At 46.9% G+C, this 17,864-nt stretch overlaps 1 protein-coding gene across 1 annotated transcript in view; it reads right to left on the bottom strand.

Moving 5' to 3' along the window:
* Positions 1-17,864, bottom strand: part of DHRSX (dehydrogenase/reductase X-linked) — a 138,019-nt gene that overhangs the window by 75,434 nt on the left and 44,721 nt on the right. The window lies entirely within an intron of this gene.

Raw genomic sequence — 17,864 nt, forward strand, 5'->3', positions numbered from 1 at the left:
GTTCTCTCTCTCTCTCTCTCTCTCTCTCTCTCTGTGAAATAAATAAAATCTTTTAAAAAAGAATAAGAATAAGGCTCCAAATAGCCAAGTGCCACTGTACCCACTATGGCTCTCAAATGCATTTCTGTGCTTCAGGTATTGAGGCTCCGCACTGACAAAATAATGACCTACTTCCACCGTAGAAAAGGCTGGCATATTCCAAAACACTCTCCTTCCCTCCTTGAGCTATTTGTAGTTGGCTGGAAAACCCTGTGTGTGTCCCTCATTTCTACCCCTGCAGGGACAATCCTCACGTATTGTACGATTGTGGTTTGTGTGTTTGTTTGCTTTTTTCTTTGTTATTCCAGGTCAGCTCCAAGAAGGGCATAGATCAGTGAGTCTTAAAAGAATTCACAGTCTTCCCCTGAGGATGTAAAATTTACCTCTCTGTGATTGTTTTTTTTTTTGTTTTTTTTTGTTTTTACTAACTTGCCCATAGCCACCATTGTCACCACAATGTTTTCACCAAAACACAAATAAAAGGCGACTTTCCTGGAGTCTTATTTTTCTGCAGAAGAAAGAGTTCCCTCCTCCTCCTTCACAGGTGACTCTGATTCAGGCGGAAAGATGGAATTAGCCGACCATGTGACTCCTTTCTTCCCTAATTCTATAGGGCCACGGGGGCTGAATGCAGCGGGGTAGCTGAGGCATTGTAAATTGTAGGGGTGTGCGTGCCTGTGTGTGTGTGTGTGTGTGTGTGTATGCGTGTGTCTATTCTTGCCATAAACTAAAGTACAAAAGAGAATTGTCAGAAAGGAAGAACAATGCAAGCTAGCATCCTCCGCAAGGCTGCTATTTATTATCTAAATAGGATGATGGCTTTATTATGAACGTGACGGGTCCTGGCAATAGGCTGACAGTGCATTTGCAGGTCAAGTGGCTGATGATCTAACGTCCACTCCGATTCCAGCCCAGGACCTCAGTGCAGCGGGTTGAACCCTGGCCCCTTAGATGTGTCCGCTCGGGACTGGTGCATGAGAATGTATTTGGGAAATGGGGTCTTCGAGGATGAACTGAGATATGATGAGGCCCTACTTGAATTAGGGGGGTCTTAAATCCAATGACTGGCGTCCTCATAAGAAGAGGGACACTGACACACAGGAGAAGGCAAAGTGGAGGCAGAAGCAGAGAATGGAGTGATGTGTCTACAAGACAAGAAAGACCAAGCATAGCTGAGAGCCAGCTGAAGCTGGAAGAGGCAAGGAAGGACCCTCCTCCAGAGCCTTCAGAGGGAACCAACCCTGCCACCATCTTGATTTCAGACTTCTGGTTCCCAGAATTTGGAGAAAATAAGTTTGCATTGTTTTAAGTCTCCTGGTTGGGTAGACTTTGTTACAGCAGCCATGGGAAACCAACACACTCCTCCTCACTAGTGACATGAAGGAGGACCCACTGAGCAGTGAGTGATGGCATCGGGAGCCTGACATTCTAGAAAGATCTGTCCTTCTCATAATGCTTCATGTGCAGATCCCCTAACAACCCCATGGATGGGTCCATAAAGTGCTGCCTCTGGGAATCCCACAGCATAAAACCACGGACAGAAGCACGACTCAGACAACTGAAAATCCTGGCACAGTGGCTGGGTATCACATCAAAGGGACAAATGCATAATTAGTGCATAGTATGCTACTTATTAGATGGTGGAGTCTTCTGGAAAACAAGGATCGGGATGCATTTGAAAGAATGGGCGCTCTTTTATGCCCAATTGAGGCCACATTCACAGATGCCAGAAGTTAGGACTTCAACGTGTCTTCTGGAAGGGGTGGGAGACACGATTTTACCCTGAAGAGTGGAGTAGAATGAGCCTTAACTCCGATGACGGGCATCCTTATAAGAAAGCCTTTCCAGCATAGGATGGAGGACCAGCCTAACTAGTCCTCAGAATCGCCTGGTTTTCTGAGATCCTATTACTTTTAGTTCTTAACGTAGCAATGAGTCTCCAAGTGCCAATAGTCCTTGTCACCTGGTAGGGGTTTAGTTGAGTAATTACGGGATCAACTGCCATCTTAATGAATGACTTGTTCTTGAAAGAACGAGCTCTCAGACTGAGCAGCGTCCAGGCCAACATGCCTCATTCAGTGTGTTCTGGGGCCGCGGAAGATGCTCTAGGGGTTGAAATGACAGGCCTGGCATGCATTCAAGCCTCATTATTCATAACGTAGGGCATGTTTGGGGTCCCTTCTGTAGTGCTTTTAATGCACTTCGTAAAACGTTTCTCTCGCATGCATAAAAACTCAAAATGGGGAAATGAGCTCTTGCGGGAATATAATAGACACGCAGGAGCAGAAGGAAGTTAACTTTCATAGAAAGGGCAGCATGACTTCGTCGTGTTGTTGGCAAATACCTTTGTCCTCCAGGACATGAAATCTGGCCGCAATGCACGGATAATCCTCATTTCTGGATTTTCTTTCTTCCTTCTCCTTCTTCTTCTTTTTTTTTTTTTTTTTTAAACATCATTACCTCTACTTTGGAAATAAAATTTTTCCAGATACTTTAGGGAACAATTTTTTGTTGTTGTTGGACTGTTTCCAAACTTCTTATGCGATGTATTCAGGAAATGTGTGACCGGCTTGTAAAAATGCTGAGCCTTTCTTCAGACAGGGCCAAGAACAGAGTGTGGATGTGTCCTCCGGGCGGCAGAGCCAATTGACTGGTCTTCCCAGCTGTGCATTTGTCGGGTAAGCAAAGCTTCCCTCATTCATCACTAAGGAGGTGCCTTTGTTCTCAGTAAGACCCCTGAGTTCTCAATCAGACAGAGGATGCGTGTCCCAAGGCCACAGCTGCATGGGCAGATTCATGCGTGGGGGCACCGTGGTGCTAATTTCCCTGCCCACTGGACCACAGGATCCATTATGAGAGCTAAGTATCCAGACCCACTCCATCAAAGGCCAACAGCAGCTGCCATGTGACCAGACTCCACAAAGTGCTGAATAATCGTTGAAGTGTCCCTATAAAGATGCGACCATGTGCCAACACTCAGAATCTGTGAATGGAACCCTACTTAGAAATAGGACTTTCACAGATGGGATGAAGTGAAGGCTCTGAGATGAGCTCATTCTGGATGAGGTGGCCCTACATCCAACGACAGGGGTCCTTGGAAGAGATAGAAGAAGAGATGCAGACGCAGAGGAGGAGCCCTGTGAGGATGGAGGTGGAGACGGGAGAGACACGGCCTCCAGCCTGGGGACGTCTGGGGCCCCAGACACCAGAAGAGGCAGGAGGGACCCTCCCTGGAGCCTCTGGATCTCAGTGGTCCTGCTCCGTCTCGATCTCAGACTTCTGGTCTCCAGAATTGGGGGAAAACAAATCTCTTGTTCTTCGCACCCGGTTTACAGAAATTCCTGACATTAGGAAGATTAATATACCTGGTTACAGACATCTCAGTTTGCTACTAAAATTAGCTCTGGTGTTCCTTTAAACTTTAAAACTATATGATTGTCTGAAGAGCTATGGTTAAGAAAGACTAAGACTCAGTGACGGGAAAGATGGAAAAGTTGAGTGTACCTTCAAATAGACCGAATGACAAAAAAGAGTGGCCGGGGATTGATGGTAGTTTCATGGAAGTCATTTAATGCTGTTATGGTCGGGAGGATGATGAGTCTAAGGCACATTTTTCTTTTTTTTTTTTTTTTTAAGGCACATTTTTCATATGTGGTTGTCAATGTCTGAAAACCTCAGAACAGTGTAGCTGCTTTTCTACGTGGTCCCACCCGGGGAGAAAGACCCAGAGAGGAACACACAACTCCATACCCCTGGCTACACCTTCACATCAAGACTTTGGTGCTGTGGATGGAAGTCGTCTAGCGAACTCATGTGGGATCCCAGGACCTGAGGCTCTGTCCATAAGCACTCAGCATCTACAAAATAGGAAGAAACGCAGGTGGCAAAGGCTCCCATTAAAGAGAATGTCCAAATGAGGCAGACTCCCAAGGCACTGCTCAGTCAGCGTAGGCCGGGAACAGAAGACAACAGAGAGTGGAAACACCACCGAGTGTATCTGGATACATGCATCTGGAAAGTGCATCTTTCTGCATGAAATTGGAACTCCCCACTGAGCATAACCTCGGGACAGAGAAGACGTCTTGGCCATGACCGTCATCCTAAGCTCTGTGCCATCAAGGAGAAGCAGAAGCAGAAGCAGAAGCAAAAGACCAGCGGGATCCACGTGAAGAGGAAGGCACTTGCCACATTTCTTCATGGACAACTGACAACCACGGCAGAGGAAGACGTTAAAAATAAAATCTCATGGCTGCTCAGCAAGGACAGCAGCATTGTACTGGGGTGTGTGGGTCCTTTGCAGCCCTGTTTTCCCAACCAGCTTTAGGAAGGCATCAGCAATACACACAGACGTGCACATGCTTGTCATGTGATGAGTGTGAATGTCTGCACACACCCAAGGAACCATCACCACGGTCCAGGGTACAGCCACAGCCAACACATCCCAGGATGTTCTCGTGTTCTTTGGCTTTTTTGTTTGCACATCCGCTTGTCTTTTGGGGGCAAGAGCACATAACATACGAGATCGGGCCCTTTAACAAATGTGTAAGCGCAGCACGCAGTAGTGGTAACCAGGGGTGCCACTCTGTACAGCAGATCTCCAAGAATGTGTCCACCCTCCGTCCCTGAAGCTCCGTCCTCTGTTGACCATCTCCCCACGTCCCCTTCTCCCAGCCAAGGGCAACCAGCACTCCACTCTCTGCGTCTATGCATTCGATTTTTTTAGGCACTCAGAGAAATGGAATCAGCCCGGCTTTAAATACAGTGATTCTGTAGCTCGCAGAGACAGACACTCGCCCACCCCATGCCTTCCTCTCACTGGAGGGCACGGCCAGCGGTTTAACCCAACAACCTCATGGCCATCAGCCTGTCACGCGTCCTGTCACTTGAACATCATGTGCCACAGGTCATGGAACATTTTCTAGAAAAGCTAAATTTAGGAGAGTGGGGCATGTGACCTCAGTGGACAAGAGTGAAGAGTGACCTCTGCTAATGGGATGTCTTTTTAAGAGTTTTGGCACATTCAGAAAAGGTGGTAACTTTAGCAGAATTTGATGGACTTTTCTGGGTCCCTTTTACTGGGAGAGATTGTACGAGATGACACAAGGTTCTCTGAGTCCACCTCCATTCCTCATGCCACCCCATCACATTGCGTTGAGCCCCAGAACCCATTATGGCTGCACAAAGTACGGCCGCCCACCCTCAACTGTACCATAATCTGAAGGGCGGACTTGCCTACCCTCTGCGTGAACTCTGGGGTTACAGTGGACCCAAGATGCACAGACTCCATCGTTGCAAAAGGCTTGGAAATCTGCACCCAAGAATGGACTTTCTTCTGGTTGACTCGCTGATGACCCTTTAGAACTTATCTCCTAAGGAACTGGCGTGATCTTTATTAGTTCCATGATGCTAACAGCTTTGACTTGTTTACAGGATAGAGAGTGAAGCCCAAGACCTTTGGGGCATGCGTCCCTGGTCTTGGCTACTTCCCAGAGTGGATGTGGGAGTGTGCATCTGCATGTGCATCTGCAAGTTTTCAAGCAAGAACCGTACAGAAAATGCGAGTTCATCTTGCAGAGGATTCTGTGCTTTCAAGTGTGGGGGTGGGTGGAAGGATTCACAGATCCTTGTGCGGCAGCCTGTATTCTCTCTGAAGCTAAATACCTTCCCACGGAAAGCATCCTGTGGCTGACCACTCACGCCATGGGTCTCTGAAGTTCTTACATTCCATACAGATTTCCCACCAGAAACCTCTGGAATCGAAAATCTTGCACCAAAGAACCTGCCCCTGAAAAGTCCACCTTTTTCTTCTTGACGTTGGAGGGGGCAGTACATACAGTCCTCCAAAAACACACCTCCCTGGTCTTCCCCTGCTTTGGCCCATTGCTTTTTATTTGGAAGTGGACCACCCCTGGACGCCCCAGACAACCTCTCCGCCTATCTGTTCTTCCTCCAAACCTGTGCCCAGAGGATGCAAGCGCCGCCCAGCCTGTGAGGCAGGTTCGGGGAATCCAGCATCGGACTGGCCCTTGGGAAGAGCAGAATAAGGAGTCTCGAATTGAGACAACCGAGTCTGGTTGTTCCCACGCTGCAAAAATCCCATCCTATCTGTCTGTGCGTATCGCCTGATGCAGGCCGGTTTAGCACACGGTGATGGAGCAGTGACCCTTGGCCACACACTGCATTCAGGACAGCAATAAACAGAGGAGGGCCAGGCATAAGGTGGATGAAACACAACATGTGTTCAAAAGTCCAAGTGTAAGGGGCTGTGATGGGATCAACTACATCCTCTCCCGGGTGCCAAGGAATGGTATCTTCCAGCCTGAACTCCCAGGACCTCAGCATGCAACCTTACTCGCAACTAAGGTCACAGCCGATGGGATTAGCAAAGATGGGGTCATTGTGGGATAGGGTGGCTCCTAAATCTAGCATGACAGGTGTCCTGATAAGACAAGAAGAAGCACAGATACACAGATGCAAGGAGAAGGCCATGGGGAGGTGAAGCAGATGGGGTGCCTCTCGGGGTGTCTACAAGGTAGGAGATGCAGAGGATCGCCGGCGGCCTCCAGAACGTGGCACAGATTCTCCCTCGGGTTCTCCAGGAGGAACCAGCTCTGCCTACGCCTTGGCTTCAGACTTCTGGTCTCGGGAACTTGAGAAGACATGTTTCTGTCATTAAAGCATCACAGTTTGTGGTGCCTCATGATGGCAGCACCCCTGGTCTGGCTCACTGCAGGGCAAACCCTGTGGACCCGTGGCTCTTTGTGGCTTTGTCTGCCTGTGGACGTGTTGGTGTAAGTCAGCTCTGCAGCTGTGGCTTGCATCGTGCTAAGTGTTCATGAGCAAAAGCGCTGTGGGCATAGCATCCGCTCCGGTCCCGCACTGGATGCTGGACCAGTGAAGACCAAAGAGGAGGTACAGTATCTCACAATGGACTGAGGAAACACATCACAGAGGCTATTCACCCTCCCTTCCCATGTCACGAGTCCACGGTGGCCCTTGTCCTAATCACGCCGATGCCACGTGACCCTCTGTTGATTGCTGACAACTAGCTACTTGTACGCGGTGACCAAGCACAGAGCGGATTACTCTAAGCCTGCCTGCATGATATGCGAACAACCACCCAACCATTCGGAAATCATCATAAATGGGTCAATGGAACGATGGACGACGCTGTGAAATACCACCATACCAGAACATTTTCATGCAGTTGGAAATCCCTAATTTCTATGAATAACATTAGGGATCCATGGGCTGACGCTGGAAGCCTTCTAGGACATTGCTTTGACCTTCTGTGTTACCGTATCAAGACGTGCCCCTGATTTCACCCCGTACCTTAGCAGGAATTCAAAACAAATCAAGGCAAGAGGGAGACGGAAGGCCCTCCTCTGCCAAATGAAAACGATGTCTGGCAGCATCAGCGTGGTTTCCTCAAATCAACTTGAGCTAACGCGTAATTGCAACGCTAATGAATCCGGAGGAGTATTTGCAGGACAAAAGCAATTAGACCAATTATGAGGGTCATTAAGTGATGGAGACACTGTCATCCCATCTAGCAGGCTTGCTGGAATCCGAGACCAAAGGTCCGTCTTCTCCATTGATTCTGGAATCAAGGGTGGTTTCCCTTGGAAAGACGGCATTGTGGGACTGAGGGTCTCTGAGAAAAGTAATCATAACGACTTGTGGAGACATAGGACTGGAGAGAATCAGAAGTGAATTCAACTGACACACAGAAGGTGGTGCCCACACATCAGGTGAAACCCGCGGTGTGGATGAGATACCCAGCTATTACGCTTGGGTTCCCCACGGCTGCTGTGACCAATATCCCCAACCTGAGTGGCTGAAAACAACACAGGTGCATTGTCTTACAGCGCTGGAGGTCTGACGTCTGACCTAAGTCTCACCGAGCTAAGACCAAGGTGTGGGCACAGCTGTGCTCCTTATGGGACCTCCACTTCCTTGCCCTTCCAGATTCTAGAGGCTTCTAGCATACTCCTTTGCTTTATGGTCCTTTCCTTCATCTGTAAACCCAGCCATGTTGTCTGGTTCTGACCCTTCCTCCATCCTTGCCTCTCCGTCTCTGACAGGTCCTTCTCCCTTCCTCCTAAAAGGACCTTGTGATTATAATCTGCCACCCAACCTAATATATTCACACACCCTGTATATTGAGATGTGGGCATCTCCCGGAGCCTTTATGTAGTCCACGTGCGACCACAAGGAGGCATAATCATGCCTATACTTGAAATTCTTAAAGTGTCATGTTAGCAAGGGGCAAGAGGCTCCCTGTTGGAACTCACACATGTTCACTGGTAGATTGATACATCCTACTTAGCTTGTGTAGGAACTGGATTCTAGGACCCATCCCCAGGTACCTGTGTCTTGGTGCACATGCCTCCTGGTGGGGGCGGTGGGGCAGTGAATAGGATAAGATGTCACTCTCAACAGGAGGCTGCATCATAATGTAACATAATTTGGACTCTGCAGGTGTAATTAAGGTCTCTAAGCAATTGGCTTTGAATTATCCTGTGGTGGTCTTTTCCTGCTCAGGTAAGCCCCAGAGATGGAAATAGCAGCAGGGAGTCCCGATGCTGGAAAAAAGGCAACAGCACAGGTGTGAATGGGCCAGGAGAGAGCCACACAGCAAAGATCCAAGGACCTTTTCTAGGAGCTGAGACAAAGGAAGTGGGGATGTCAGTCTCCAGATGGAAGGTGCTGAAATCACACAACAGCCACGGTCTCAACCTCAGATGAGAATGCTGCCCTCATGCATACCTCGATTCAGCTTTCTGGGACCCCAAGCAGAGGATCCAGGAAACCTGTGTGGGGTATTTTAGAACACCTGGGTAGCTCAGTGGTTGAGCACCTGCCTTTGGCTCAGGGTATGATCCTGGGGTCCTGGGATTGAGTCCTGCATCAGGCTCCCCACGGGGAGCCTGCTTCTCCCTCTGCCTGTGTCTCTTCCTCTCTCTCTCTCTTTCTCTCTCTGTGTGTGTCTCCCATGAATAAATAAATAAAATCTCTTAAAAAAAAGTTACACATGGATTTTCAGCTGTGTGGGGAGGAGGCAGTGTTAGTATCCTTAACCTCTGCATTGTTCAAGGGTCAACTGTGTCTTTAAAATCCAGCTAATCAATGAATTTCTTGTAATAACCTTTACTTTCCATATATCCACAAAATATGGTGGGATGTCTTTAGATGCCAAATCTCCTCAATGTAGCCAGTGATTATTTCAAACATAGTTGTTATTAGTGATTACTAACAATTCTTTAGTAGATATAATGGTCTTACATGTTGCTCCATCACCTGGCAATGTCTTTACAGGTCTTCCTGCTTGTTTTCTTTTTTTAAAATCAAACAATACATTGTATGAATGATATAAATGTCTTGATCTGTGTGGGTTGTGATAACAAATTAGCACAGACTGGGAGGCTTATAAACAATAGATAGGTATTTCTCCACAGTGCCTGAGGCTGCAGTCCAACAGGTCTGGTGTCCTCTTCTTTTTTTTTTTTAATATTTTATTTATTTATTCATGAGACACACAGAGAGAGAGAGAGAGAGAGGCAGAGACACAGGCAGAGGGAGAAGCAGGCTCTACACAGGGAGCCCTAGCACAGGGGTGACTGTTGTGTTTTGGAGACCCGTCAATGCACACAGAGGCTGTCCAGAGCAGCAGATGGGGCATGAGCAGATGTCTGCGTCATAGGGAATGATGGATGAAAACCCGACCATCAAACCCATTCTCCACGGAAGAACCAAGACACAACACAGGTAAAGTGATTCATCCCCGGCTGCCAAAGTTGGAACGTCAAGAGTTTTAAAATCTCAAGGGTTTCATCAGACGCTGTCAGAACTTGACAGATAAACAAGAGGTTCTGCTACTAACCTAAGCAACAAATCCAATTCATTCCCGATGCTGAATCCTGGCTTTTATTTTAAAGATCAGATGCCGAGTAGTAGCTGGAAACACACCTTGTACGTGTTTTCCAAATATTTTAAATAATTAAAGTCATGCGACCAAAGATAGGAAATAAATTTATTTATTTATTTATTTATTTATTTATTTATTTATTTATTTATTTATTTATTTTTAAGGAAACCAATTTAAATGGAAAGAGTTCAGGGTCTGACCCTGAGAAGTTCCTCAGCTAACCGGAAGCCGCAGCAGTAAATTAGCCAATTATGGTGAACATCACTGACTGCTCCATTTGGGGTTCCTTCACTTAATGAAGTAACAACAGGGGGTGATGATGTTTAAAGTTCACAGGTGTAGGGGGAGGTGGGGGTCCACCTGGATTTCCAACCAGAGTCCACTCAGAGCCAAGCTCTTCATTCTGGGGCTGTTCCTAAGATAGCACGGGCTCTTGCTCGTGTTATCGAAACAGTGAACATCACCCAACACCGAGAAAGGACTGGAATGAGTTTATCAATGAGTAGTTGTTTCCAGTCACAGGATGTCCGCCCCAAGTCCTGACGTATAGACACTGAGAACATAAAGTGGCCCAGTAATGCACCCTATACTCCATAAACACCACCTGTGCCCTGACTCGTCTCAGCATCACGTGTTGGCTCAGAAATCCCAACCAAACTCACCACCTGCTTCCTTAAACTTCTCTGGACAAATCTAGCAAAGCTGATTATTCTGTATTACTTAAAATACCATTTAACAATAAAAAAAAACATGAAGAATAATCTCTCTCTCTCTCTGTATATGTAATCATCTCTCTGTAAATAAACGGAAATGTGTTCATTTTATGAATATTATACATACTTTTAGATATTTATATTTAATAAGTATCTCTGTTTATATATTTAAAGAAATAGGCACATATAAATAAATAGATATAAACATAGATAGACACAGATGCATCCAGACTCATACAGACACAGGCACTTTTGGCTTTTTGTTTTTTCTAAGTATGCTCTATGGTCACCATGGGGCTCAAACTCACGACCCCCATATCAAGAGTCACATGCTCCTCCAACTGAGCCATCCAGGTGCTCCACAGGCACACTCACTTCTGCTAACGCAAATTTCCAAGGCTCTCCTTGACAACAGCTAAAAACAAAATGAATTCAAAAGTAATGAAAATTAAGTCTGGCATTGAGAAAAAAAAATAATAATCAAAATCACCAAAGTATCTCAGGTTGTTGGTTGAGGTGGAGGAGGCGGCTGCAAAGAGGTGAATTATCTATAACCTAAGGAATGGTTTCTCTCCATTGATTGAACCAAGTGAGCAATGTTCCCTCATTTGCCTGCTAAGAGGTATTGAGTGTATTTGATTCAACTTTATATCCAGGCTAAGTCGGTGAACAGGAATCAATGGTTTATGTAATTTGGCCATGAATCCCTCCCCCCACCACATCTGTATCTGATCCCTTTTCCATCCTCCCTTGCATGTTGGTTAGAGAGGTGGCCCTCCAAAGGATATATTCACCCAGAGCCTCAGAATATGGCCTTCTTTAGACAAAAGGTCTTTATAGATGTAATTAGGTGAAACATCTGGAAGTGAGCCCATGCTGGAGGGAGGTGACCCTGAATCCAATATAAGGTGTGCATATAAGAGATTAAAGAGGAGATACAGACACAGAGGAGGAGCCCCGTGAGGATGGAGGCAAAGATGGTGGGGCTGCGACCACCAGCCCAGGGACACCTGGGGCCCCAGATGCGGGAAGAGGCAGGAAGGACCCTCTCCAGAGCCTCTGGAGGGAGCACAGCCCTGCCCTGGCTGGATCTCAAACCTCTGACCCCAGAACTACGACAGGATGAATTCCATTTGTTGAAGACACGCAATGTGTACAAATTCATTTCAACAGCCGCAGGACACTCATGCATCTCATAAGAAAGAAGTGCGATGGCACTCTGCATTCATCCATGTTTCTGAGAATATCTGCTGACTTCCCACAAAAACCCCAGATGGAGCCACAGAGGAAGGAGAAGCAGGTACCTACGGATGTTGCCAGCCAGCAGGAAGAAAATGCACGACGTGACCATACAAACGCCCACACGGGAGTCCCACCAAGTGACACAGAGAGACCCCAGGAAGGCAGCCTGGTCTAGTTTCGTCCATCACTTCTAGGACATCTTGACGTACACGCCAACTCACAGAATCAGAAGGTGCCGAATGCAGAACATCTGAAAGCCACATGGGCAGCAAAGGACAACTCTAGAAACTGGAAAGGTTGGATAGGAGAAAGCAGACTTGGCCTTAGCCAATTTCTACAATGACAGGGTCAGTGCTAAAGAAGTTGGGACACAAAGCATCTTTGTTATGCCAACGACAGGCCAGAGCAACTCAGGTTCCCAGAAAAGAGCTGCAGCCAAAGGGAAGCAAGACATCTGGCATGATGAGAATTCTCCTGGAAAGGACAAGTCTCCTGGTAGGTGCATGAGTTAATTAATTCAACCTGGCAGGTGCATGGTATTGATTCTGGACGTGGAGAATTGGATCGGTGGCAGGTGGCTGGAGTGTGGCATTTTTCCCAAGCTGTTCAGCTCGGGAAGAGTCAGCTCGACAGGGAAGCACTGTCTCTATATCACCTATGGCTTGGATTGCCAATGGCATCACTGTCACCTGCAGAGGGGACAATGCTTGGGGAGGTCCTATGAGCTCTCCTAGACTCGTCTGGCTTAATGAAAATATTTAGTAACACAATCTCCAGGGCTTGGAGAAGCGATCTTGGATGCCCCTCAACCACAATCCTCGTTTGGCTGAGCTAGGGAGCAGAATGGCCTGTCAGTCTGCTGGCATGAAGGCTGGTATCAGCTGCACAAAGCGGATGGGGAGGGCGTCCAACCCGGCCAGCTTCCCTAGGCCCCCAGGAGGAGGACGTGGCAGAGACAGAGGCTCAGGTGGATGGGCCCCAGAATAGTCTCAAGACGGTCGCCTACAGCAAGGATGTTTCTAATGAAGAGTGGACCTCACGAATTACCTGGGCAAGTGTGTTAATCATGAGCCTTACATGGCATTATAGCGGTCCCATCCCAGCTAGGAGGTGCCCAGCTAGGATATTTAAAATGTGGTTAACAGATGTCAGCGAAGTTTCTTTCCCCGAAGAACATTTCCCATGGGTAGGACACCAGGAGGTCTGATGAGAAGTCTGTGCTTATTAGAATTCACAGATTTGAGATTTGAATAAAATAGGACTCCAGAAAAATGGGCGGGGGAATGATCATTCCCCTTGAATCTCTTTTACAACCTTCAGATTGATCCTTCCCTGTGCGGAATTGAAAGCAAATCAATTCTCTTGACTTATGTTTCCTTGGAAGTGTGCTGTCTCCGTGCTGTTGCGACCAGAAGCAAAAGTGAAGCGGTGTGCAACTGACTTTGCCAAGTTAGGTCTTTCTGAATAAGTGTTCCATAAGGTGCGAATTCCAGCCACAGGAAGAACAGAGAAGTTGGGTTCAACTGCAGATCTAATATAAGAAAGTTGGAAATGATTGAGTAGTTTTTAATGTTATGTTGCCTGGAGAGACTGTATTTTAATCAATGCATAGCGTATCCAGCTACCATGGTGACGGTGAGCATGTCTGGTGAATGCTCTATGCAAATGCAAGGCTGAAAAGTGACAAAGGCAATATTAAATATGATTTCTTACCGGAAACCTCCATTCCAAGTGACAAAGGTATCAATGAAAATGAATATGAACACGAATTAATTCATTTCTGGTAGTGTCAGGGGAAAAGACTCTGCTCTCAGTTGGAGTAAAAGTTGCAAAATTTTAGCTCAGGAGAGAAGACTGAAAATTTAAGGAAATTGAGTGTCCAAGGTCAAACAGACAATGCAGATTAGTTTCTTCCTATATTCGTTCTGACAATTATCTTGAATTAAATATGATCTCAACACACGGCATGGAGTGAAGCCACAGAATTAATGAGTCTCCCCTGTAGCACAGCAGGAAATGAATGTGGTAGGGGACAGACACGAATATGAAATTCAGTGCCAGCAGCTAGCTGGGCATCCCTGGAGAGCCCAGAAGAGTCTCTGGGCATCACTCTGCAAATTCTGTGATTTTATGTGATAATAGCTGTAGTGGATAAGAGAGCAACAACAATCATCACCATCACCATCAGCACCACCACCACCATCATCATGTCACATCATCACCATCACCACCTTCATCATCATTACTACCACTACCACCATCAATAACAATATATCACCATGATCAATATCATCACCATCATCATCAACCATCACCATCATCACTATTATCACCATCACCACCATCAACCATCACCATCATCACCCATCACCACCATCTACAATCAACCATCACCATCAACCATTACCATCATCACCATCAACCATCACCATCATCACCATCAACCATCACTACCATCTACCATCGCCATCATCACCATCAACCATCACCATCATTACCATCATCACCCATCACCACCATCTACAATCAACCATCATCACCATCAACCATTACCATCATCACCATCACCCATCACCACCATCTACCATCACCATCATCACCATCAACCATCACCATCATCACCATTATCACCATCATCACCATCAACCATCACCATCATCACCATCATCACCCATCACCACCATCTACAATCAACCATCATCACCATCAACCATTACCATCATCACCATCACCCATCATCACCATCTACCATCACCCATCATCATCATCAACCATCACCATCATCACCATCTACCATCACCATCATCTACCATCACCATCATCACTATCATCATCAACTGTCACCATCATCACCATCAACCATCACCATCATCACCATCATTATCATCATCACCATCAACCATCACCGTGATCACCACCATGACCATCAGAGCACTTAGCATTCACTGAGATCCCCCAAAGGACAGCACATCATGAGGTTGGTGATAAGGGAGAGGTTATGGAGCAAGGAGTGAAGCACCTGACTTTAGGACAGCTCCTTTAGGGTTTTCTACAGATGCTAAGTCTAGGGTGAGTAGGATTTCAATGGTCAGGAAGGGAAGAACAGCCAAAAAGCAGAGACAACATGTGCATGTGTGCAGCTACTCAAAGGAGGCATGAAAGGTTCTCTGCCCTTGTGACTTTATGCAGGTAAGGCCACAGCATGACTCTGCACTACAGGGTGGATGCTCCAGTTTGGGGAGAACCTGGGAGCTGGGAGGCCAGCTAGGAAGCTGTGCTATGGACCAGGACAGGTGTGACCTGGGGTGTGGTTGTGGCAGCAACAGAGAAACAGAATGGGAATTTTCGAGAGACATTGACAGAGTAGACACAAAGTGTTGAGTTAGTGACGGAAGATAGAAATAAAAAGGGGGGATCCCTGGGTGGCGCAGCGGTTTGGCGCCTGCCTTTGGCTTGGGGCACGATCCTGGAGGCCTGGGATTGAATCCCACGTTGGGCTCCCTGCATGGAGCCTGCTTCTCCCTCTGCCTGTGTATCTGCCTCTCTGTCTCTCTCTGTGTAACTATCATGAATAAATAAATAAAATCTTTAAAAAAAATAAAAAATAAAAAATAAAAAGGGGAAGGTGGAAGAAACCATGAGGAAAACCCCAGGGTCTAGCCTCCAGCCGGGAGGGGATGGCACCAACAATGAATGAAACAGGGAGGAGGAAGAGGTCAAGTTCTACCCTGAATGTACTGAGCGGGCAGAGAGCTCCAGCTGGAAGGACTCTTGGAGAAAAATACATCAGTGCGAGCAATGCCCAGGGGGAGGCATGTGGTGTGAGACCCTGGGCTCAAGCCTGAGGGATGAGGCATAACCGGGACAGTCAAGTTAGAAGAGGCTGCACAGAAGTGAACCAATCGGTGGCCGGAAAATCAAAGGCGGCAGCATCACCGCGGCTCATGCAACCCAATCTTTTAAGACGGCCTAGAGAACACGGCTCTGAGTGCTCACCGGAATTCTGTTCACTCAGCTACGTAGCCTATCCTTGCATTATTTCGCCTCTGCGGCTAGAATGTAAATGTCAGTGGGCAAGAAACCAAACACCTCTGATGGCATGTAAGTAAGTGTCCCGCAGAGTCCTAGGAGACGCCAGCAGGGGCTACGCCGCGAGAAGGCCTCCAGGTCACGGCCAAAGGTTGGGGCGGTTGCTGGTGGTTGCTGCTACTTTAAAGGATGGACGGTTTATGGAGCTTAGGAGACAACTGGCCAGAAGGGCAGGAATGTGGCACGCGACCAAAATCCTGCCCCCGTCACCACAGCAGACATCGCTAATCGATTAGAGTCGCCCTTGCTTCTGGGTCGTCCTCACCTCGTCTCCGCCTGGCAGGCAGAACCAATCCACCAGCCTCAGGGTTGCAAGGCAGTCCATTCGCTGTGCATTCAATGCACGCCCCAGGCGTAGACAGAGCACCGCCCGCCTTCCAGCTGCTCCTACAAAATTAATTACTTCAGAGGTTTACGAATTAGTGGACTTGGAGTTCTGTAGGCGAATAGTTCTGTAGGCGAATGAAGGTGTAGTTGCATCACTCAAGGGACATTTTTCAACCTGGGAGTCTACTCAGTAGCTGACGTTAAGCTAGATAGTCCGTCTCTAGGTCGGTCCGCAGGGTTGGTCTATGACGTTGCCTTGGAAATTGCCCATTTGGGAAGAAAACACATGGCGTTTATTCTATTTAACACAGAGAGGACGCTGGGGGGCTCTGGTCACTTTGAATGGCATAAACCAAGGGCTGGAGAACTTCGGTCGTAACAGGCGAGGGGGTAAATAAATACACTTGGCCTTGTGGGCTGAACTCTTCAACTCTTAGAAGAAAAAGCCACACACATAAGTGAATGAAGGGTGCCACTGTGTGTCGATAAAACTTTATTTGTAAAAACAAGCAGAGGGCCAGCTCTAGGCCAGGGGGGATGTCTGCAGACCCTGGTCTAGACCACCCTTGGAGGTTTAGGAAAAGTATAAAGGAACTCCATCACAGGCAAGAGCCTTTTCGGTGGGGAGCTCTGACGTTCGCTTATTTCAACAGATTGCTGATCCGTCTCCGATTTTCCATTTCGATCTGGGAATGAGACATCCTTTTCTAACTGGTAATCAAAGATACTAGCCCAGAGTCAAGAATAAATTGCTCCTCGCCCAAATTTAAATCACATTTTATTAGATGTTATTTCCTCTTTCTTGTTCCAAGGCAGATTTAATTTGTTTTGCTCTTCTTACAGGGCAGAGGATGAATAATGGTCTGCTGAATTACTATTCTTTCTTTTTTTTTTAAAGGAAATGATTATTAATTTTGTTCGTAGCTTCTCTGTTCTCACTTGGTGTTTTATTTCTGCACAAATACTTCCATTTCCCTAATCCCCAATTTTCACTTCAGTCCCAGGGCACCCAGACACAACTTTTTTTTTCATCATTTCTTAGTAATTCAAGAACTGAGCACCGTATAAATTCTCTCAATATATTTTGGCTATATTCTTTAGATGGCGGCATGGAATAGAAATACGGCAGATTCCATTTTTATCGTTTATAAAATACTATCTTCCTGTGTGTGAATTTTCTGTCTACATGCTTTAGAAGGGCAGCTTTCAAAAATTAACATGTTTGGGCATGTGGAAATCACATGTTTTAATCATTGAAAGTAAATATGAAAAGGAGGCTCTTCCCACCTCACTGTTGGCTGGGACACCAAGGTTACGGATAAAGGAATATGAAGTGAGAGGTGAACTTACAGACGAAAAGTGGCGGTGAGGTGGGTCCCCCAACTCCAAGGCCTCAACCAGACCAAAGATGTGCAATGGGACCAATATTCAGTCGGGGGAGGGGAGCATGAATTTCTAGAAAAGAATCAGCTGGAGAAAATGGCTGCCTATTCTACAGCCCCATTCTCCCTTGGACGGGAAAGAAC

This window comes from Canis lupus, chromosome X, assembly GCF_003254725.2.
Source record: "Canis lupus dingo isolate Sandy chromosome X, ASM325472v2, whole genome shotgun sequence".
In the NCBI taxonomy this organism is placed as follows: domain Eukaryota; kingdom Metazoa; phylum Chordata; class Mammalia; order Carnivora; family Canidae; genus Canis; species Canis lupus.